The following is a 22,595-nucleotide window of genomic DNA, read 5'->3' on the forward strand; positions in this document are numbered from 1 at the left end:
GTACTTGCCTACCTCCAACTCCAGTGGTCAGCCTCCTGCCCCACGGAGGTCCCAGGCATTCCCAGGCTTTCTCACTGAGCTTCTTGCTCCTGTAGCAGAAACCCTATGCAGATTGCTGTCTTTTATTTTGAAATGGCCTTTAATGTGCAACATGTGGGTCTTTTAATGACCACCTCTGGCAAAAGCTTAATTTGGTTGGGGGGTGGGGGGAATGGATGGCTTAAATTTATCTGTGTTTCCTGTGTCTGGCATGTGACCAGCTGTGTGTGGAAGTCAGAGATTTTCCACAGCACCTAGGGGCCAAACAGTGGGATTATATTTTCAATTTCCTCTTTAACAAGGCTAAAAAGTAAACAAACTCCTGTTGTTTTAACCCAGGTAGGTCATTTGCTTTACCTCGTTTGTAGGTATGGCTTCATCATTGCAGTATGTTGTTTTGGGTTCCAGAGGTGGATAATCAGCAGTACAGTGTTGCAAAGATTTAGTTCCAGGTCACAGCCAAGTAATGAAAAAACAGCAGTCACTGAGGATTTGATTTACACACTGCAATGATTATGTGATAGCCTCTTTTGTGAGAAGGAAAGTCTCCCTCTGGAGACCACATTGTAACCAGTAGCAAACATTCAAGCTCCCTGGTGCTTCAGATGTCAATTATACCAAAGCCTCTTATTGTATAATGCAGGTCTGTTATAATAATACTGTCTGGAACAGCAATAATAATGTGAATGAATTTCCAAACAGTGGAGATGGGAGGGGGGAGACTGATCAATACAGCACTTATGATGGCCTTGTCTTTCACTGAAATAATTGTGATAGGGTTTATAGCACTTCCTTCCTACGCCATGCTGTGCGGCAGTGTTGGTTTTACTACCTGCTGTTATTGCTTTTGTATAAAAAGGTGTTAAAAAGAAACGTCTGTCAAGTTTTAAGGCTGTGAGTCTTTTTTAATGCAGTGGGGTTGTTCTAGTCATGATGGTCTGAGGGATATGAGAGATGCAAGATTTGCAGGGAGAAGTAAAATCTTTTATTGGACCCACTGACACAGCTGGGAAAAAAGATACAAGCTTTTGGGCTCACAAACCAGTAGCCAAGTCCCTGTTTTTTAGTGAATTTCTCATTCTTAGTCACAAAAATGCCATTTAAAGTCCAGATTTTCCCAAGTGGACTCATCCAACTTGCTTGGGTGTACAAAGGTTATGAGGATCTGAACACATAAGGGTTCAAAGGAAAAGCACTCTTGCACGCAAAGTATGTTTTCCATTTATGTGTCCCTCTTTCTTGTCCTGTGATGTGAGGTTCTTTTTTTTTTTTTTTTTTTTTTTTTTTTTGTTATTCCACCAAACATGAACACTGAGACCTTTTGGAAGAAATATTCATTGAATCTTTACTTCTGTGTCAAAAAAATAAATGATTTTTTAAGAGAGTCAAATTTGTGCATCAACATTTGTATTCATGCAATGGGAAACTGCAGTCTCACAATGTGTTCTGGGATGTTGGTGGAGAAAGCAGGGGAAACACCGTTAAGTAGGAAGATAACAGAATACTGGAAGTTATTTGTTTGTCCTATAATAAGTCCTAACATTTTCTGCAGTATCTTAGAGTTACTTTATTTCTCAGTATGCCGGAATGATGGATTCCATACATTTTGTTTTGTGAAGTGAGAGAAATTGAAAGAAATCGTAGCCTGAGTCTAATGATAAAAATCCCCTCTGTTGAAGCTCTTCATTACAGTACTTTTCAGAACAGAAAAGATTAACTGCTTTTGCAGTGGCACAGGTCCAATCTCAAACTAGAATCAATTGCTTTGCCAACGCTGAACACAAAGGATGTTCATTGTTTGCAAACTGAATTTTCTTAGTGCATGCAAAACCGATGATCAGATTTTTTTTTCTTTAGAGAAAATCCCTGCAGTGAAAAAACTGCAGCTGATTCTGTGCTTCCCATCCTAGTTTGCAGGAAGGCTTCTTGCTTCACAGTGTGATTTCTTCATAATAGCTTCATGACAACAGCATGCCAATGTTTTAAAAAAGCAATGGCCAATGTTATAACACAGTTACTTATGTTAGCTACTCACTGGGTATTTTTTTTTGCATGAGAAAAATAAATTTGTCTTTGTGATCTTATTCTTTTGAGGTTCACCTTGTTAAATGTAACATACCTATATCTATGTCTGTTTAAGTTTAGGTAGGAGTAGAGGGACCTTCCCAGGGCTGCCCCTCCTGTCACAAGCAACTGCATTGTGTCACTTTTAGTATCAACTGATGAAGTTTCATGTTAAAAATGAGGAAAGGCTTTTTCCCTTTTATTTTCATGGGAAATCTGCCCCAGAATCATTTTTTTCTAGTGTTTGTGACCTTTTTTTTCTGATATCTAAACATATTCCTTGCCAGCTCCTGCTTGTTCCTGTGCCAACATTGTCTTTACATTCTTCTTGCCTCCCCTCTTATACTTCCTCCTCAGTATATTTGCAGAGAGCAATCACATCCCTTTCCATGTTGTCTTTTGCTGCTGGGCCAGCATCCGGCAATACAAGATCATTATGGGATGGCAAAATCTCATCCAGACATTCATGTTTAACCCCTGGGACAGAGTAGATATGGCCTCTACCTGGAGTCATCTTGACTGTGACTGTAGTATTTTGTATCGCGAGGATTAGAGTGTAAGAGGAGGCCAGTGATGCTAACTTTGCAAAGTGGTGTTTGTTTATTGGCTGTACTCCCATGCAGAGCATTACATAGGATTTGCAAATACAGAAAGCTCCTCCATGCCACAGCACAGGCTGTACATGCTCTATGGAAAATAATCCGGCTTGCTGACAGGAGACTGAAAGTAATCTAGATGCCACATTAGCTATGTATGTATTAAAGCTGAATCAATTGTTTATTTGAATTTTGCCTATATGTCTCTTTACACAACACCTCCCAGTTAGCTGCAGTTTCCTCAAAAGTCTTTGCAGTTGAGTGACGTGTTGTGAATTACTCTGTGGTTTCTGGAGGTGTTCGATATTGGAAATTCAAGCCGTGCTGCCTGTTTGTTATTGGTCACATGGCAGTTTTTCTTCCCTGCTTGAATGAGCATAGTGGGTTGAAATTTTCTGTTGAATCCTCACAGGAAGTTATTTGAAAACTTGCTTTCTGCAGAATATGTAGGGTTAAAAATTTGCTTGCGCTTGCACAACGGCAGTGGTTAACACAATCACAGAAATGCCAAAGGAAAACATAACAGAGGGCTGTGTTTGCGGTAGCACTGATTTTGTTTTACAGTCCTGCAGAAACTTGTTTGCAGTATTTTCAAGCTCTCATGTCAATATATTAGCATAAAAACTCACTAATTTGCCATTTGCTGTATCTCAAGTTAACGCATATCTTTTCTGAGAATCTTTGCTAAATATTTAACAAAGTGTTATGATGAGATTTTCTTCCATATATGTTATATATTCTTATATATTTTACAAAATATAATATTACAGGATGTTCACTGGTTCTCTTGTAAGAGTTGTCTATTGCTATACGGTATCATTATGACATTTACCAAGTAAAAGAAATGGCGTACATTTTGTGAAGCATTCTGCTTTACTTCTATTTGTAGATTTTTTTTTCCTGCTTGTTCACTAATTGGCAGCACTGAGTAATTTGTAATCTGTCTTCCCACTGAACCAGTGAGTGTTCTGTGTGCGTATGCATATGTTTATAAAGTCTTAGGATTAATCTACATGGTAACTAGAACCAAAGGAAATAACTGCATTCTAATTCATAATATTTTGATTAAGGTCTGTGTATAGACCCTGGTTTTGATGTAATTTAAGCTGATAAAAGAAATCACATTAAGCTATACTGAAATGGCTCTAAAATCTGTGTCTCACACACTAACTACTGCTGAAAAGCTAAGGGTGTGATTTACAACTGATTTAATTGGATTGGTTCCATTTACCATCTAAACAAGCCCTTAAATGTTGAAGTGTTTACCACCTGTTGTGACTCTTACCTTACAGAGATCTTTGTTCCCAGGCAGAAGGGTGTGCACTATAATGGGAGAGTAAAAGGAGCGCTATAAATGTGAATCTTTGCTTATGCATGCTATAAAGTTCTGCCCTGGAAAAATGTGAACTTTTTCTTTTGAAAAATTACAATAAATTTCTTTGGTACATTGGTGGTGATCTCTGTCATTCTTCTGACAGCTACTGCTTTCCTTTTTATCAGCTGGAATAGTTAATATGGAAGAAGCTTTTTTCATTGTAGTTATTCTACTATATCATGCTAGCTCCTCTTATGCTGCTGCTGTACAAGTTTAGGTCTTCTAACAGTTTCTGAGCAGCTCTAATAAACAATACTGAAAAATATGAAAGGACTTTTAAAATTTAATTTGGACATTGTTTTTGGAACTGACGCTTAGCCATAGTTAATGAGAAAGATATATTTAAGACAGTGGGTCTGTATTGCATAAACCCTGTGAGGTATTCTGATGTAACCCGGGTGGACTGTTGACGTGGTCACCCTGCTCCCCTTGCAGACTTCTCTGCAAATGTAATGGGCTGAGTTGTCTTTCACTCATTTTCTGCAACAGCTCTGTATTATGTCCTCCCTTGGGGAAGGAACCGTAACTGCAGGTTGAAAAGAAAGGTTGCAGTGGGATCCTTTCTGAGGATCAAGCACTGCTAGAAAGAGATGGGATCCACCTGACTACATGAGGCAAAAGCATCTTTGCCAGCAGGGTTGGCTAAGCTGGTGAGGAGAGCTTTAAACTAGCAATGATGGGTGAGGAAGATGATGATCCACAGTCAAGTGAGGAAGTGGTAGTCTGGGGTGGTAAGCAAAGTGTGCAGGGTGATGTGGACGACAGAGACCTTTGCAACAAAAGAAACAGGACTGAAGGGGGCCTGCCCCAAGCATATGTACATAAATAAGGAAGTGCCTAGAGGATGGCATGATGGGGGAAGCTCTTGCACCTTTTGTTTTGGAAATTGGCACAACCACGTGCCTCGCTGAAGTGCCTGTGCACTAACACACACAGCATGGGGAACAAACTGGAGGAATTAGAAGCCTGCATGCACTTGCAGGGCTATGTTCTATTGGGATCACACAGATGTGGTGGGATAGCTCATGTGACTGGAGTGCTACAATGGCTGGATACAGGCTCTTTGAGAAGGACAGTTTGGGACAGCAAGGAGGGTGAAGTTGCCTTTTATGTGAGAGAGTAGTGGGAATACATGGAGCTCTGCGTAGGGATGGATGATGAGCCAGTTGAGAGTTTATGGGTGAGGATTAGAAGGTAGATCAGCGTGGGTAATGTGGTGGTGGGTGTCTTCCTGATTAGGAAAAAGAAGTAGATGAGGCCTTTGTCTTCTGTGTGGAAGAAAACAGAAAAGGCTGAGGTACTCAATGCCTTCTTCAACTCGGTCTTTGCTGGTAAGATTTGCCTTCAGGTCTGAGGTACCAAAAACAGTGGGAAACTCTGGAGCAAGGAAGACTTACCCTCAGTGGTGGAAGATCAGGTTGGGGAACATTTAAACAAACTGAACATACAGAATTCCATGGACCCTGACGGGAGGGCACCCACAGGTGCGGCCGGCGTCATTGCAAGGTCACGCTTAGTGATTCTGTGAATAGGTACTTTCTGCATCATTCTCTGCTTATGATGAATTTGCTTGTGGATCCTGCCAGTTTTGCTCCAGAAGGAAATAAGGACAGTATTTGCCTGTATTTGCCAATGGAGGAAAAAAATATTCCTCCGTTTCTTAGGAAAGGCCTTGTAGCTTTTTCCTTTGGTTCACCTAATTTCCACATAGTTCAGCTGAGATTTTAGCATTCTGAAGTAGAAGGGAGGATGGTTTTTAAATATTTGATTAAGATGGAATGTCACAAGCACATATCTTAGCCTCTGCAGGGTCCTAAATGTATTGCAATAGCTTTCTTGGCAGGGAGAACCCAGAACGAGACACACAAAGGAATACAATAAGGCTGAAGTCTAAAATGAGATAGAATTCACTTGTTTCACCTTGTATTACCAAATTTTACTTTTCTGAATAAATATATTCCTTTCTAATAAATATATTTCTTTCTAATATTTCTTTATAATATGAAAATGCATTTCTCATTTAAAAAAATGGAGAGAGAGAGGAGAGAAGCATGTTTTGACTTGTTGGGAAATGGATTTTGATTTGAGCTTTCCTGGAGTGCCAGCTTTTATTCTCTGCTATATCAGTGTGCATTTACTAAAACTAAACTGAAGCCGAAATGTCACTCTAGTTTAAACTGAGATAGCTCAGGTCACAACAAGCCTAACAGAGTGGAGAAGTATATATTAAAAAAAAAAAAAAATCCAAAAATCAGGAATTCACCCTCCTTTCCTCCAAAGCGTGTTACCCCTATTTCTACCAGCAATTTCCCTCCTCTTTGACCCCAAGTAACCCATGACTTTGTCATTTCTTGTCCTCTTCCATGATTTACCCTGCTTTGCATGTTCTCTCACTTCAGTGGCGTGACTTAAATATTACTATCCAACTAGGCTCACCATTTCCTGCTGTCTCAGCAGTCACAATTAAAACACCTCACATCAGAGTCTGATTCAGTCAGAAGGCCCTACTGGGACATGAGCTTAGTGGCAAAAACAGTAATCTAGGTTTCAATAGGATTTGCTCTCAACCTTATTGTTTCCCTGACATATTGAGAAATCAGATGCCTTTAGGCACCAGATTCTGGTACCTTATTCATTTGGCTTTCCACTTCTTCCTTTGCTCCTTCCATTTTCCTCACTGTTTAGTCCCAGATTGCCTGTGATCTCCAGGATGTTATAATTTAATAGACACTTTCTTTATGATTTCCGAGAGTTTATTGGAATTACGGATCTCTATACATACAAATTACTGGGATCATTAGCATTCAGCTTTTGGCCACCTCCTTATTTCATCCAGCCTAATGCTGTAAAAACTGAATATATTATTTGGGTGGAGGTCTCTGTTGCTCAGATGCTGTCATCAGTGAACATCTGAAGTTGCTTCATATATTGGTTTTCACAGCATTCTCCTTTAATGGCTTCCAACATCTCTGCTTTCCAGCTTTAGAGAGCTCAGAATGCTGGACTAAATCAGCAAGTGGGTCTCTAAGACCCACATGTTTTTGACCTTCATACACTCCCTCTCATTAAGGCCATTGTTTGCCTTCTTTCTATACTCAGAAATATTCTGATTCATCTATTAGATGAAGAGTAACCTTACAGCGATCCTATGTAGCCACCTGGATACATTCTCTGTTCTCTCAGGCTAGTCCTTCTCCTGTGTATAGTATTTATTTTATTTACAATTTATATTTGCATTTTATTGTACTATATTGTTAATATTTGGTACCCTTTCTAAAATTACTTTTTTTTTTCTTAACAGGCCCGAAGAATTTCAAAAAGTGAGGCACTGAATGTAGTGTGCCAAACTGAGTACTTAACTGGATGTCCAATTTTAGCCTGCAAGTAAGCATCTGATTCTTCATATAGTCAGGTACCCCACCTATACCTGGAGCCTGCCAAACCACTAGTAATATCAGTCATCAGTTTCACTGCTTCTTGCTGGTCCAGGAACCACAAAAACCAACCCAGTCAGACTTGTAAGTAGATTACTGATTCAACTAAAAGACAACATGCCCATGTCCTCACCATTTTCAGAACACTTAAGTTTCGTGTTTGTGTTTTAAAAAAAAATCCCTAAACTTCCAGAAACCAAGACCGCCTTATGTTTATGAAAGTGCATGCATACTGTTTGATTTAAGTATTGTCCACAGTGTCCAGCCTGGTATGTTCTTTCTGTAAGAGAATGTAATAATATTTTCATAGGTTTAGAAGTTTTAGTAATACTAGATAGGATCTTGTGGCTGACAGTATTGTCTCTATTTGTAGAGTGATCCCAGCCAACACCAGAATTCGTGGAAGGTTCTCAGAGTGGATCGGCACCCAACTCCATACAGCAAGAGCCCGTCATCACGGGCTGTCTTTGCACAAGTTCTCTACAGTCATCTGCAAATGAGTATGAAAACTTTCCAGGGATTTTAATTTAGTAGCTAAGTTTCTTACTCAGAGCCAAAAAGCACCTCTGCCTGGCAAGATAATAATGCATTAGCCTTTGAAATGCTTTTCACTTCTTATACACTTTGGCAAAGAAGGGGCAGGAAAAGGTATTTTTCTGATGTTTCTAGAAACAGTGAGGTGTTTCTGAAAGCACCTAGGACTTCTGCTTTCAAAAGTTAGGGTGTGGGGCAACTCCTGTTCACCGAACCTGTGATAAATCTGTATCTCTTCTTCTTTGGATTAAGTTTTACTACAATGCGTCGTGCAGTCAGAAGTCACAAAGAGTCATGTCATCTCAGAGACTCAGACGTAGCACGCAGATATTACAGCACTGGAAGCAAACCCTAAGAGCAAACATCTTCAATATAAATCTCACTGGGCTTTGGAGCAGGCAATTGGGTTTTGCACACCAACCACATTATAGCAGATTAATTCACTTTTTTCTTTAGAATGGAAGGTGCGGTTAATAGAATTGAAATCAAACACTGCTATAAATCTCGATAGGACTGAATGACTGCATCTGTGGCAGAAGACTACAATTACAGCATGGGATATGTAGTTAGGTAAACTTGTTTTTTCCCCGGCTTCATTCTGGGATCCCTCTTGGCTTTTAGTTTCTTCTTTACAGGCAGCTTGTAAACATTTCAGCAGAGATTATGTTGCTGCAAATCACTTGCAAATTAAGCCTAACTTGTCTAAGTTAAATGCACTTTCCCATACTGTTTTAGATTTAGGACAATTAATTGCAGTAATGATATAATCAAGGGCATTATATGCAGAATGGGAACACTAGAGCAAGAAAAAGCACACTTGTGGAAATACTGGAGGAAACTGTTGCCTGGAGTAAGTGGTCAGAGCTCTCCTGGACTGAGATCCATCCTTAACAGTGTACTGGTATTTCCCTAAACCTTTATTAAATCAACGCATTTTCAAATTATGGAAGGAATTAAATGTTCAAATGTCATCTTTGTAGCCACTAGATTGCAACTGACTCTCCTCTGAAAAAAGTGTATTGTATCCCTCTGAAAGTTTCTCCTTTGTTCAGAACACTTGTAATTCTATTGTTGTTAAAGCTATTTAGTCACTTTTGCAAAATCAACCTGGAACAATGAATGAGTTCTGTAAATAGAAAGACGATTTAGTGGGAACTGATCTGTAGAGAATGCTTTTATAAGAACTATTATTTGTCTCCTGCCTTTTGTCTTCTGCTAAAAAAAAAGTACTTATTTAGCATTTATTTCAGAAGCTGAATTGAAATAAGATAACAAAAACAACCAGTACTGTCCAGTATGTTTCTGTTTGCTTGTCTCATAATTACAGCATCATTATCTGGATTTTAGTAAATGTCTGCCCTGTGCTGAAAGTATCTTAAATTCACAGACAACACATAAAACTAATAACTATATAGGGAAACTTGCATTATCTAAGGTATTCTATACCTTGTGTTTTAAATATCAGCTTAAAGGGAGCAAGTAGAATACTGCCCTAAGTGTTTGCCTCTTCAGATGTCAATATGGTTGCTGATGAATCTTTTGTTGACATCTTCCCTAAAAGCTGTTGCTACACTGCCAAGTCACACAGAAACAAGCACGCATGTGGTCCTTACACAAGATCCAAAGAAAAGTCTCTTTTTTTCTTTGCTGCAGGGTATCTTCTGCTAAATCAGTATGGTTGTTGCTCTGGGTTGATGGTGTTGAGAAACCCTCAAAAATTATTCCCAAGGCTTCACCTTTCCCCTTTGTTCTTTCTACTTCTGAATTCAACCAAGCAAGTCATGCCTCTGTCTGTACAGAGAACTTATGATTGAAAAGCATGTGAGGCTGGAATTTGGCACATTAGACTTCCATCCACTTGCATGTGGACTACAGCAATGAACTGCCTTTAATACAAGGCAGTCTTGGGACTTTCAAGGGACTACAACGCAAACCCAATTGCTTGTTGAACCCGTTGAAACTGTGGTACTAGTTTAACTGGGTAGTATGTAAGGCTGTGTGTATTCTTATCACTGCTATTAGCAGGGGTCATTGTGGCCAGGTAAAGAAATACTTACTCCTCCTTCAGGAACCCCTTTAAAAGGTTTCTCTTTGGAGGCTGCCAATTGCATACTCAGTCTTCCACTCCACATGCATCTAAATGCTTCACTGACTTGTGCCAAGAGACGTAAACTGTTTTAATGTGTTCCTGATGATTTCAATGGAAGGTCTAAATGTGTAAAGAACACAAGATCCTGCCCACTGGGAGCTAAAGGGATAAAATCTCACACTAGCCACTCCAGGGAATCAGAAAGAATCAGTAAGAATAAGCTCTTGAAATTAGAAAGAAATCAAGGCGGAAAAACTGTGGTTAAACTGAAAGCCATCTACCAGAGCAGACCTTCCTATCATTTCCCCATACAGCGAAGCATTCTGGTTCCCCGTACACTGTAATAGCAGAGCTGAGCAGTGCTTCCTAGTTTGTCTCATCAGATTGCTGTGCTTTTGGCTTCCGATCTGATTGTTAATTATTCTTTTTTATTACATGTTTTTATATTAGACACTTAACTCTTCTTTGTAATTAGATGTAGTGATTATAGTATCTTTTTATATTACACTTGAGTGTTCCTTTAATGCAGACATCAAATAAAACAAAACACATAAAGCACCAAAAAAGGGATTGCAACAGTAGCGTTTGTGTCCGAAGGAGTGAAGAAGTGGGAAAAAGTGAGTTGCAGTTATTGCTTCTGGCTCCAGCAACCCAATTTGTTTCTTTATTCTTCTCCAAATTATGTTCATTCATTTATTATAATTCACTGAATGTATTATGTATAAAATCAATCCAGATTTTTAAAGACAGGCATTATGTGTTTTGTCTAAATGCAACTCTTTTGTGTTGTTGTTGTTCAATTGCTGGGAAACATTTTTCTTCTTCTTAGTGTAAATGTTTTCTTGAGGAAAGGGTTATGTGGGATGGGGAGAGAATACTCAGAAAGGAAGAAGATGAAATAGAGTATCTAATAGCACAGTGAAGATTCGTGCTGTTCCTCCACGGTGATGTCCATATAGTGATCAGCAGTCTAACATCCTCCCTTTATCTAAGGAGCAGCTATTGTATTTCAGGAGTACTGTTCCACATAGCCCCATGTGAAAATTCCTGTTTCAGAACAGAATTACCTTCCCCATGATAAGAATCTTTGTTTGAGGAGTTATTCTGGAAAAAGGCTGTTTGCTAGGAAAAAAAAAAAAAAAAGAGGAGAGGAGAGGAGAGAAAAGCGAAGCATGACTCAGAGAATAAAGCTTTGATTGCTGCCCTCTTCAGAGGCTGAATGAGGAAGCGAGGGTCTGAGGAGCTGTCCCTGGAACAGGAAACTCACTGTAATGTCACTCAGAGGCTTGTTGCATGAGATATGCCAGTCAACTGGATCTTAGTGAATGAAGCCAGCCTCCTTCACCAGCCTTGGCTCTAAGTGGTTCCTGAACAGTGCACAAGTAGTGAGGGAGGAGATTCCTCCCTGGTACAAGCATCAGTGGTTGATGAGTGCAGTGGCGTGTGATCCAGTGGGGCTGCCATGGTGCAGTGGGATAGAATTGCACTGAGGAGGAAACTGGTGAGATGCTTTAAGGGGGGCATCAGTAGGTGTTTGCTGAACCCAAGACAATTCATACTAAGGTGACATTACAGCAATTCAGTATGTAATTCTTGAGTGCCCCAACAGGGATGGTAGTGGAAAGATGACACCTCATCAGTCAGAGCCCTGCTTTGTCATATCTACTACAAAATCCCTGATGCCATTCAACAGAGGCTCCCATGTACCATTGGATTTCATTCCAAGAAACACTGAATTTTGAGTAAAATCTTTTTATTTTTCATGATTTTACAAACTGCTTTGATTCTCACAGTTGCTTATACCAGCATAAATCAGGAGTAACTTCAGGAGGGACTGCATTCCAGAGGAAGGTCAGCGAATGAAATAAATCCTCCACTTCATAAAAGACCTGGGTGGAAGAGGATGGCCATCCTTTGTAAGAGCTGTGTTTGAAAAGTGCACAGAAGACAAGATTCACCAACTGTGTCAGAACAAGCTATTTTCATCTCATGCATGCACCCAGCAATTCTACTTTTTAATTCCTAGGCAATCACACTGCTGGAATCTTATTCAGCAATTGAGTAAAATATATATTTGTCTTGCAATTATGTAAATAAGGTAAGTGATTAAGATTTAGACCTGGAATAATAATGTTAACATCATCCTCCCTTCAATAAACAATAAGCTTTGGATGTAATGTTAGTTTTGCTGTATATATTTTGTGCCACAGAAAAACATAGGCTGACACAGAGATGATGTGCGATTCTTATTGTATTTAAAACAGTATTTAGTCAGGGTAACTCCTACTGCCATTTTCGCATGTTTGAAAGAAAGCTCTTTTCATCAATGGGAATGTGTCAGAATTTTATAATAAAGCATGCTGTGTAATATATTTAAACACAGTCCAAATTAATTAAAGTGTAGTGGACGTGAAAGATACATACTCAATGTGACATTTCAAATAGGGAGAAAATATGATAATGAGCTATTTCCATGTGTTGCCATCCTTCTGGTTAAATAATACTTATGTTTTCAATGAAGCCACTGAGCAATAACATTCATTTTTGGAGTTCCACAGTGGTTAGAGCTGATTGTATACAGGCTGTAATCATTATTCTAATTCTGCCCAGGAAACCCTCTTTCCCCACCATGGAGAAATTTGGAATAAAAAGTCTCGTTCCAGGAAAAAGAATTTCCAAATAATCCTGGGCACCAGATCAAAATATGAGCTCCAAATCCGTTTCTTTTTCTTAATAAGAATCAGCACTTTGAAAAATACTGCTCTGCAAGGAGATAATTGCATTAGTCAGCCTCTTGGCATTGGTGTGGGCTGCAGCCTTCTCTTAAAATGAAGCCCAGCCTTGCCCTACAGTGCATCCAAATCCCCCAAAGATGCAAACAGCCCCAAGACCCTTCTTTAGCAGGGCCTTTTGTTCACTGCCAGAATTCCCACAGCTCGGGTGTTGCAAACAGCTGCGTTCCCATAGGCAGAGATACAGAATATGGGACAACAGAGCAGAAAGGGGCCTGGAGAGGTAGCCTGTCCACACTGATGCTCCAAGCCTCTGCAGGTCAGACTTCATCTTCCACAGTGGAGAGTAGAGACCAAGCAAGTAGCTAAAATAAGAGGTGTCTATTTCTCCCATCCTTTGCTCACAACCGATCTAATCACACAGAAATCAAATTTAGCTCAGTCTTAGATGCGGGGCCTTTGGGTAACCATATAGCCCAAAGACTTGGTGATATGTGACTAGATATTTGCCACTTGCTGGGTCTGCTCTTCAGATTCTGGTGCTTATGTTCAGGACAACTTCAGTGTTCAGGTCACTCACCTCGTCCTGACAAACACCAGCAAGATATCTCCCCAAAATCCTGTATGACTGCTTTGATCTCTTGAGACTGCAGAGATCCTGGCTTTACTCCAGGGAGTAAACCTACAAGCTTTTCGCTAGGGTCATCTTAAGAAATAAGCCAGACTGTTCCTGTTTATTAAGCATCCAGTGATCTGATTTTCAACAGTGAGATGGTTGCCCATTACTCCTGGAGAAGGAAGGGGGGTGCTTGTTGTTGGATGCCAAAAGACATGGAGCCATAACGTACAGGACAAACATTGGCTAGCACGGAGGCCTTAAACCCTCAAGGAACCCTCCAAGCTGGCCAACACTGTCGACTTCAGTAGGAGGTAGGTGATGAAGCACTTTTCACATGCTTGTGCCATAAACACTAGTTTTTTATGTTGTTCTAACTTGCTCATTTGAGCCCTCCATCCCATCACCAACAGGACTGTTCCTTTAACAACTGCCCTTCACTGTGAAAGCTGTTAAGACTAATAATCAGTACCTGTTTTAACTAGTGTAGTAGGATCTGCACTTGATTGGTGTGGAGCAGAATGGATCACTCATCCCTTTGGTCCCGAGAGTACTAAGGAAAGGCTTTATTTCTAAAGTGCAGGCCCCTGGGAGGGTAATGTTTTTCCAAGGTGGTCATTTACACAGCTTTGCCTACTGGCTCTACTGAGTCTACTGATTACATACCACGTGGGAATTAAGTTCTTTGGTGGGGTCAATGAATACAGCAGGCAGTGGAGTACCTGCCCCATCCCTGCTGATGCTTGCTTTGTTGGCAGTATGTTTCAGGTATTCTGTTTCCCCCCCCCCCTTTGGGCTAATACTGTACCAATTGTTGTTTGCTTCTGTCCAGACAAATTACAGTAGCAAGTGCTCCTATATTGGCTACCATTGACCTAACTGGAAAACACTATGCAGATACAGTTTTCAGTCGTCATTTGCACTTAGCCAGAGAGGGAAGCATCATTAACCTGTTCATGTTAAAAACTAAACACAGGAATGTGCATGTGTCAGCAGGGAAAGTGTGTAAACCCAACTGTGTCGAATCAAAGCTTGCCGGAGTCCTCAACACCTGCTAAAGTGAGAGATGGAGCAAGATGGTGTATGGTAGATTCAGCTTAACCCCTGTGTTGCAGAAAGACCACTGCAGCACAAGGAAGGGGGAGACTTTTGAAGTGTCTGATGCAGATTAATGGCACCCCCTTTACAGGCTTTTGTGTGATTGTGGGAGGGGGAATGGCTACTGGACGGTTTACATTGTGCCCTTGCCAAGGTACTACAGAAATGCAGTGTCAAAAGTAATGGAAGAATCCAGACCCCGTGCTCTGTGCTTCAACCACTAGCTCATGCTGTTTTTCTGCATTTGGATTTAGCTCCTCTGTCTCCAGAGTATTATAGCGCTGTGCTCTCAATGTACTAGGAGGTGCCTGAGCAAAGACCAAAACTCTTGCTCTGACTTAGAGCTGGTAGTCTGAATGAGAAAGAAAATGGTTTCAGTTCAGAGCTGTAAGATCTAAGAAAGACCTATTGCCCTGGTGCATGCTGATTGGCCTGCCTTGCTGCTTTGGCAGAGTGGCAGTGCCCACCGACCCTACTAAGGGGTAAGGGTGCCACTGGGCAAGGGTCTATCATGTTAGTCCTAGTCACAAGGAGACAAGCAGTTATCAGACAAAATATAAGTGTGTGTGTGTCGGGGAGGAAGGGGCGGGAGGGTGAGCCAACAATGAAGCCAATGTCTTCCCTCACCAAAGAAGGGGGAAGTTAGGAAGAATTTAGAAGGGGGCATTAAAGCTGTTAGTGGGAGAGAAGTTTATGGCATGGAAGAAGATGCAGAGATTAGTGCTGGGCAGAAATTTTCCACTGAAATGTTTTTTCCTAGGGGAAGATTATGCATTAGTTTTAACAGGGATGGGGTTTTGTGTGAGCGACACTCTCATCCTCAGAGTACACTGAGTGTGAGAAGGGCACATACGTACCTGTCCATCCCAGTCTTTTCCTGCTTCCCAGTACCTGGTGTATAAATCTGAGATTTAAGTGCTCCAGGCTGAAGTCCCTCTTTTGCCTACTCCAGATCAGACATTGACAGTTCAGTGCAGCATCTTCTGGATGAGGGTCCTAGTGAATGGGAGCTTTCCTGACTCAGGCTTAGTAAGGGCAGTTGTCCCTCTAACTTTGCTAGTTCAGAGATCTCTGTTCTTTGCCAGATGGAGAATGAGAAAAATCTGTAAAGCTGCTAAACTTTTTATGTTTTCCTATAGGGAAAACCAGACTGGCTTGCAATCAATGCAGCTATCACTGGCAGAGGGATGGTGGGAGTTGATTGCCTGATCAACAAGAAGAGCAGATAGCAGGGTGGGAGACTGGAAGGCAAAAACAAGAAAGCCGTTTGATGCAGCAAAGGAGGGTGATGTGGGTAGAACAATGCATAGAGGGACCAGTGTGCACAAAGTGAAAAGAATTAGTTGAGCATTAACATTGTGAATAGATTTGAGGGGAGCACTAAAGTGGCAGCTTTACAGATCGACGATCTGGACAAATTAGAGGAACTGGGCCAGGATAGGTTTAATCAGAGACAGCTGAGCTTTCTTGCATTGTGCTCCTAGTCTGTGTGAGAATGGCACTGGGTTGAATATAGCTTAAGAGAGCCCAGGGGGCAGTTGGTGATAAGAACTTGCACCAGAGAGACAGACCAAGACTAAGGCAGGGCTGCTAGCTTTGGGAAAGGGAGGGTTGAAAGGGGATGCAAGGGATGATCTGTTAATCTGGGGTATTCTGCATGCAGGGTAAGATATAGAGAGTGCTTCAAGGGGATCAAAGGGGTAGGATTGCAAGGAAGTAAATCTGGGAGGGAATGGGAATGAATTAAAGTATGACCTCTGGTAAATAGGGGAGTCAGAGGACATGATAGCTAGAGAGCAGGCAGCAAGGAGACAGAAGGAGGGGGATTGCCTTTCTAATTACCGGTATCTGTAACTTTCCTGAGATATAATGGGCAGAGGATGACTAACAAATGGCTGAGTCACACAAACCATGTGACTGAGAGTCTAAATTCAGCTACTAAGGGGCTTGAACACTCATGAAGCTTGGAGATTTTCTTCTAATACTGTTCTGGTGCAGGTGATCCTAAACCTCCTATAGCCAAAGACTTTCCAGTTGCTGTTTGGAAACATCCAGCTTAGTAAATAGGTCAACATACATGCTGGCAGGCAAATTTACCACCTGCTTCATCCATTCCTACTGGAGGAAGGAACTTTTGGCCAAATAAACAATTGTTTGTCTGTTTTCTACCCATAGAACCATTTTCAGGGAAATTTAATCAGATGTATAGATTTTTTTTTTTTAAACAGATTTAATCAGAGTCTTCACTGTGGCAATTTGGTGAATGATGTTACTTAGGGTAGAAACAATGCCTTGCCGGTCTTTGCAAGTCTATTATTACCATAAACTATTACTTATAGAGCTTTCATATACTTGGCACTTCAGGAAATAAGGATAAGCTGTGTCCTCAGTTTCAAGGTGCTGACTATAAAAAGCCTTTCTTTCATGCATGCTTAATGCTTGTGTAAATTGGTAGCACCACCAAAGGAAATGATCTCTGCCTTCCACTTGCCCTCAAATGTGACCTAGACTGGGGAACTGATGTAGGTTAAAATTATCTGTTGTCTTTGATACCAGCTGATTAACCAGGTACAATCCTGGTTCTCTGAAGTATCTCAGATAATGCATTTAAAGAAAGAAGATATAAAGGTGGACTTCTGCCTTGCCCAAGTGGGTAGCTTGTTTTCCCGACAGCAATCATTGAAGAAATACCGGCTGATGGAAACTGGAGTGAATGTCTCTCCACACCTGAGCTGGAGTTTTCTGTATGTGCACTAGAGAGGTTTCGGCACCAGTAGGTTTTTGTGGATAGTGTAGATTGATGGAGTTTACCTACTTGTGACTTGGAAACTGTAGTATGGGACAAGTAAGTTGACCTACTTCTCCCTTACCTTTGTATCTCTGGGAAAGGGCTATAAAACAGGCAAGTTGGCTATTAAGCACAAATCCACAATAGGCAAGCTTGATCTTTTTAGCCGCAGGGCTCAGACATTAGTCACACGCAAATCAGTGATAAATCAGTGCCTCTTGGTTCCCGAAGCTGCCTAGCAAGTCACCAGTTGAAAACATTATTTTTAAAAGTACACATCTAATCCTTCTCTCCACAAAAAAGTAGATCCAAGCTCCCGACTCAGCAGCATTTTTCAGAGCGGGAGCTGGACTGTTTCAGAAGATTTCATGGGAGTTTTACAGAGGGAGAGGGAATCAAGATGTTACCTGATTCCTAACCCTTCCTCAATTCTCTTCCATCTCCTCTTCATACTGGCCAGAGGGTTTCAGCAGCTGATGCATTTATGAAATTGCTGAGAGGCGGTGGCCCTGATTTCATTTCCCTGTGAAAAGTTTCACTGTCACAATTCCCTGGATGCTACACAGTGCTCCGAGATTCTGCATGCACAATAGCTGGTTTTAAAGATTTCTGTTTAATCAAGAGTGAAGTAAATGTCAGAGATTCAGTGTTCTAGATCAGCAGTTTCCAACATTGATACATCTTAATCAAGCAATTAGGTGCCTTTTTTTGTTATTGTTTGGTGTTTTCCACATTGGAGAAGGGAACAGATTTGCTGCTTTGCTCTGATGACTGCTAGCAGCAGTGTTTGTTGTTAACAGAGACATTTACACCTAACCACCAGTTGGCAGGTGTTAACACTTTGTTACTTGCTATTCCCACATGCTGAGGATTGTGGGAAAGCTGTCAAGCTCTCTGTCTTGTGTAATGCATCGGTTTTACTACAACAACAACAACAACAACAAGCTCTTTACAAATGCAGACACTGTAAAAGAGCAGTGCTAGCACAGAAAACAATGGGACGGATTCTGATGCCTCCTGGCTCAGGCCCGAGGCAATATAAAGCTTCATGAAAAGTTTGAGGTATTTCCTTATCTTGATTTAGGAGTGAGTAGATGTAGGTGGGGAGATTTTTTTGGTGATACAGTCTGATCTTTTGAAGAAGCCAAGAGTGCTATTGTGTATGCCCCAACACTTATAGTCTGCTCTGACATTTGTACTCATTTGTATCCAGGAAAAAAGGTATGATTATAAGTACAGCATACAATCTGTGAAAATAACATGGAAAGAGGATAGTAATGTTTTGATTCATTTGGGTGCATCTCTGGCACATGAGAAATGAGAATTTCTATTGGTACAGCCCTTCTGCAAAATGCAGATGTGGCCAGAAACAAAAAGACTCTCTGCGAACTATAGCAAATATATATACAAAAAGACTTTGTCTCTTTTGCTTTCTGTCATCTGTGTACTTATATATGCTGTGCCTTTGCAGCCACAAGGTCGTTGTTTTACAGGCAAGTGGTTCAAGTGACTGATTTATTGCTGATGATGTGAGGTTTGACTGATTTTTGATTTACAAGAAGACACTTTAGGAGGAGGAGTGGGTGGTGCAAGGCAGCTGCAGAGTCAAGTGCAGAGTGTCTACAGCTGGAAAAGTAGCTAGTGCAAGTGGGCCACATTCTCTGCTGCCTTGCATCAGTGTTCATTTATATGGCTGATTCTGGCAGGGCTGCACAGGTTAATTCCATCCCTTCCCGTGAAACGGTGTTGCATGCATTGTTTTCTTAATCTGCAGAATTATGTCCTCAGAGAGGAAGGATTTCATGCATTTGCTTTTTGATGGGAACGCTTCAGGTGGAAAGAACATGAAAACAGGAGTGATGGTAGATTCTCCTGTGTGGGGGCTATGCCTGGACTGCCTTTTGAGCATGATCTCAATTTTGGAGTTATACCCCAATTCATCTTAAGCCCAAACTGGACGTTAGCTTTGGACTAACTTTACAATGTGGCAGGAAAGAAACTGATCCTCGCACTACGAATAGGCTTCGGTTCAGGCTAGGATTCTAGTGATTTACCACCAGCCATTTCTTGAGATATACCCATGTTGGCTAAAGTCCACCAATGCCTGTCCTGTCAAACTGAAGCAATGTCCCCTGACAGACAGATTGGCCAAGTTCTTTCCTGGAAAGGCTGCCCCTGCACAACATGAAGCCCTGTGGGATTTGGAGGCAGCCAAGCAGCAGGTTGTTAACAATATGGATGCTCAGTCCTGCTCCAGTGGCCTGCCCCCAGGTCCGTATTATGTAAGGTAGTGTTGATATAGCCTTGAAATCTCTGAATTTAAGTTGGTTGTCATTCTGGAAGACAGGTTTGAGGTCAGCCAAAAGCTGGAGGCTTAATGGAACAATCACTGAGTGAAATCCCCCAGATTGTGTTTTGTAGGAAGTCAGGGTGGGATCATTGTGGTCTCTTCTGACTTCACAGGTCTGTGAACTACTGCAGTAAGCAGTTTATATAATGAAGTTAGTCTTATTTTAGCTTCCTGAAAATCATCCCTGTACCTGTGCATCCCTTTAAAAAGCCTTCATGTTTGTAGAGCCCTCTCCTGCAAGCTGGTTCTGACAGATATGCCTGCTAAATTGGGGTGTGTGGGGGAGGTACCCACTTGCATACATCTGCATGCTGTATTTCCCAACTTCACTTTAAAATAAATTACTTGCTCTTGCTTTGTCACAGGAAGCAAGTCAGAGAAGTCACTAATACTGGTAAAAGTCAATATGTGGAACAAATGTTCAGAAACACATATTGTGGATAGGCATGGTCCTGAATTTGTTGCTGTGCATATTAAATGGGATTTTGGCTTTTGAAAGCCCTATGTAGAAAAATCTCGTAGCTTAGCGAAGCTAGAGTAGAAAAATCTCGTAGCTTAGCGAAGCTAGAGTGAAAGTGAGAGGAGGGAAAAACAGTCATTTCTTGAATGGGACTCAGAAAGCAGGTTTGACTTCTGCCACACACCCACTGTTGACTTAATTTCTTTGTGCACTGCTTGTTTTCTGGAAGTGGGGACAGTGCTACGTGTAGATTTTGCAGGGCTAGAAAAACATGTGCTGACTGTTTTCAAGGTGCACAAATGAAAAAAAAGTGATTTGAAGAAATGAAATTGTAGATTTGATTTCAGAGCATGGCTAAAAGCTGTCAAAAGACTAAGTTAGCACACTGTAAGAAGGTCCTTTCCTGAGGCTGTGAGTTCCCTCTCCTACCCGAAGGCCAGGTGTAGCTGTGAGCACATTCTCCTCTGCTAGAGCACTAAGTGGGTTATCCAGTTTCCACTATAGCTTATACCCATTTCACTTTGCAGTGCAACAGGCTGAGAAAGATGCTAGCAATCATTTGTGCCCCCCTTTGTTGAGAAATGATAGCTCCCTAAAATGTGGCAGCAGTTTTGCTGTGATTATATGATCTCATCCACAGTTGCTATTTTCTGCTTGTAGTGCCGAGATACCTAGAGGTCTACAGTGAGGACTTGGACACTGCTGGTTTTGGCAGTAAGCGTGCGCAAGAGTCAGTTCCTCCTTAAGAGACCATCCATCTGGAGTGCTGGTCCTGCAGACACAAGACCAGTCAGTTAAGCTATGTGCTTATATGAATATCTGAAGGACTGGAGCTGATCTTCTTTACCTGTCAGCACCTTAGCTGACCTGGTGTGAGTAGAGTCCTCAGCATTTTGCAGGGGGATTCATGTTTAATTTGTGTTATTTGATCTCTGTAAGTGAAACAAGGAAGGAAAGATTTCCTGAATTCCTGGCAGGATTTCTACTCTTATTTTTTTCTCTATATATAAACTTCACTTTCCCCCACCCCCACCCCACCCAGCCTTAAACAGTGCCGGGAAATTCTGTACTTACCCAGCTGTACTCTCTGAGGAAAGCCAAGTTTTTTTTTTTTCCCTGCCTCAAAATCATAATAGTTAGAAATGACTTCTTAGCTTACTGAGTTTCCCAGAGAGAGGACATATCAGATACTTAACTGATATGCCCCTTGTACTTAGCCAAAAGGCCAAACAGAGGTCAGGGCAAGTGGATACACACGACTTCTTTATCCAAGTCCTTGAAGATTTCCCATTAGCCAAGTCAGAGATTCTTTCTTTTTTTCAGAAAAAAATAATTAACATAGATCAAATACAATAGGTTAATTTATTTTGGGTGTAGCCCTCCTTCTTCTCCTGCAAACTGTACAGCCTGTGGACAGAGATGTTATAGTTTGTTCCTCAAATGGCTCTCTTGCAGGAAAAAATGAAGTGATCACCCAAAAAAGCTCACCTCAAAATGGGTCATTGCTTGGGAATACTTGTTATGAAACAGTTTTAGACCAAGCTGATTTGTGTGTTGGCAAAGGGTTCAAGTAAACATTTACTTGCATGTATTTGCTCCTATGCTGATGACCAAATTCTTACGCATGTTTTTGTGTCACTTCACAGCAGTGTCTTGCTGCTTTTAAATGAAGTACTGAAACATTGGAGTTCTGTGAGTTAGTCCTTTCTTGTTCTGCTAGGAATGGAAAACAATTTGTTTGGACTGGCAGAAGCACTGATATTTTATTTACTGTGCTTTTGGGTGGGTGCATTATATGTTCTGGGCCATGACAAGTGATTATACAGCATGTGATCCTGCAACATTCACTTACACAAGCAGTCCTACCCAAATCGAGATGGTAAAACCTGTATCAGTAAAGACACTGTGATCCAGCACTAGGTATTATCCGTGGGTGGAGTGCCTGAATGCCCAGTTTGTGTAATAAGAACTGATGCACTAAAACACAACCATGCATGAGAAAGCCCATAGACTGCAATAACATTTCCTCAGCCATGCTCACCATTAGGACTTTCCTGGCAGAGCTGGACTGCATCCGCAGGTCACGTTGACTTCACCTGGATGGATGGGATCTCAGCATCTGTCCCCCTGTGCTTTCAGGAAGTTGAGTTGGGAGCTGTTTGATGTAACAGCACTGTAAGATCAGAAAAGGGTGCCAGTGGCTGGCTGTGACTGCCAAAGTGATTTGTGTCCAAAAGCACAGTATCAAGCAATAAGCACAGTGTCCATGTCTGGGTGTGTCAGAGGACTCCAACTAGTCCTGCTCTCATGCTCAATAAGATACAAGATTAAACTCAGGGCAGAGTCTTCCTTTTTTGCTATTTTAAAATAGGTAAAAGTAGACCTTTAAATATATAAAAATAGTTAAATATATATGGAAT

General features: G+C 41.1%; 2 long non-coding RNA genes across 3 annotated transcripts in view; one reads left to right on the forward strand and one right to left on the reverse strand.

Annotated features, from left to right (window-relative positions):
- Positions 1-11,219, forward strand: part of LOC112991083 (uncharacterized) — a 98,258-nt gene extending 87,039 nt beyond the window's left edge. Inside the window, exons 2-3 of one of the 2 annotated variants that reach the window (XR_010387813.1) lie at positions 7,376-7,592; positions 7,882-11,219. This is a non-coding gene — a long non-coding RNA (uncharacterized LOC112991083). The remainder of the gene's footprint in view (positions 1-7,375; positions 7,593-7,881) is intronic. The other variant, XR_003261212.2, reaches the window with a different exon arrangement.
- A 648-nt stretch (positions 11,220-11,867) lies between these two features.
- Positions 11,868-22,319, reverse strand: LOC135327536 (uncharacterized). The gene is made up of 2 exons (XR_010387814.1): positions 22,217-22,319; positions 11,868-12,054 (listed from the first exon to the last, which is right to left on the reverse strand). It is a non-coding gene; the product is annotated as an uncharacterized LOC135327536 (long non-coding RNA).
- Positions 22,320-22,595: the final 276 nt, after the last annotated feature.

Source organism: Dromaius novaehollandiae, chromosome 2, assembly GCF_036370855.1.
Source record: "Dromaius novaehollandiae isolate bDroNov1 chromosome 2, bDroNov1.hap1, whole genome shotgun sequence".
Classification (NCBI taxonomy): domain Eukaryota; kingdom Metazoa; phylum Chordata; class Aves; order Casuariiformes; family Dromaiidae; genus Dromaius; species Dromaius novaehollandiae.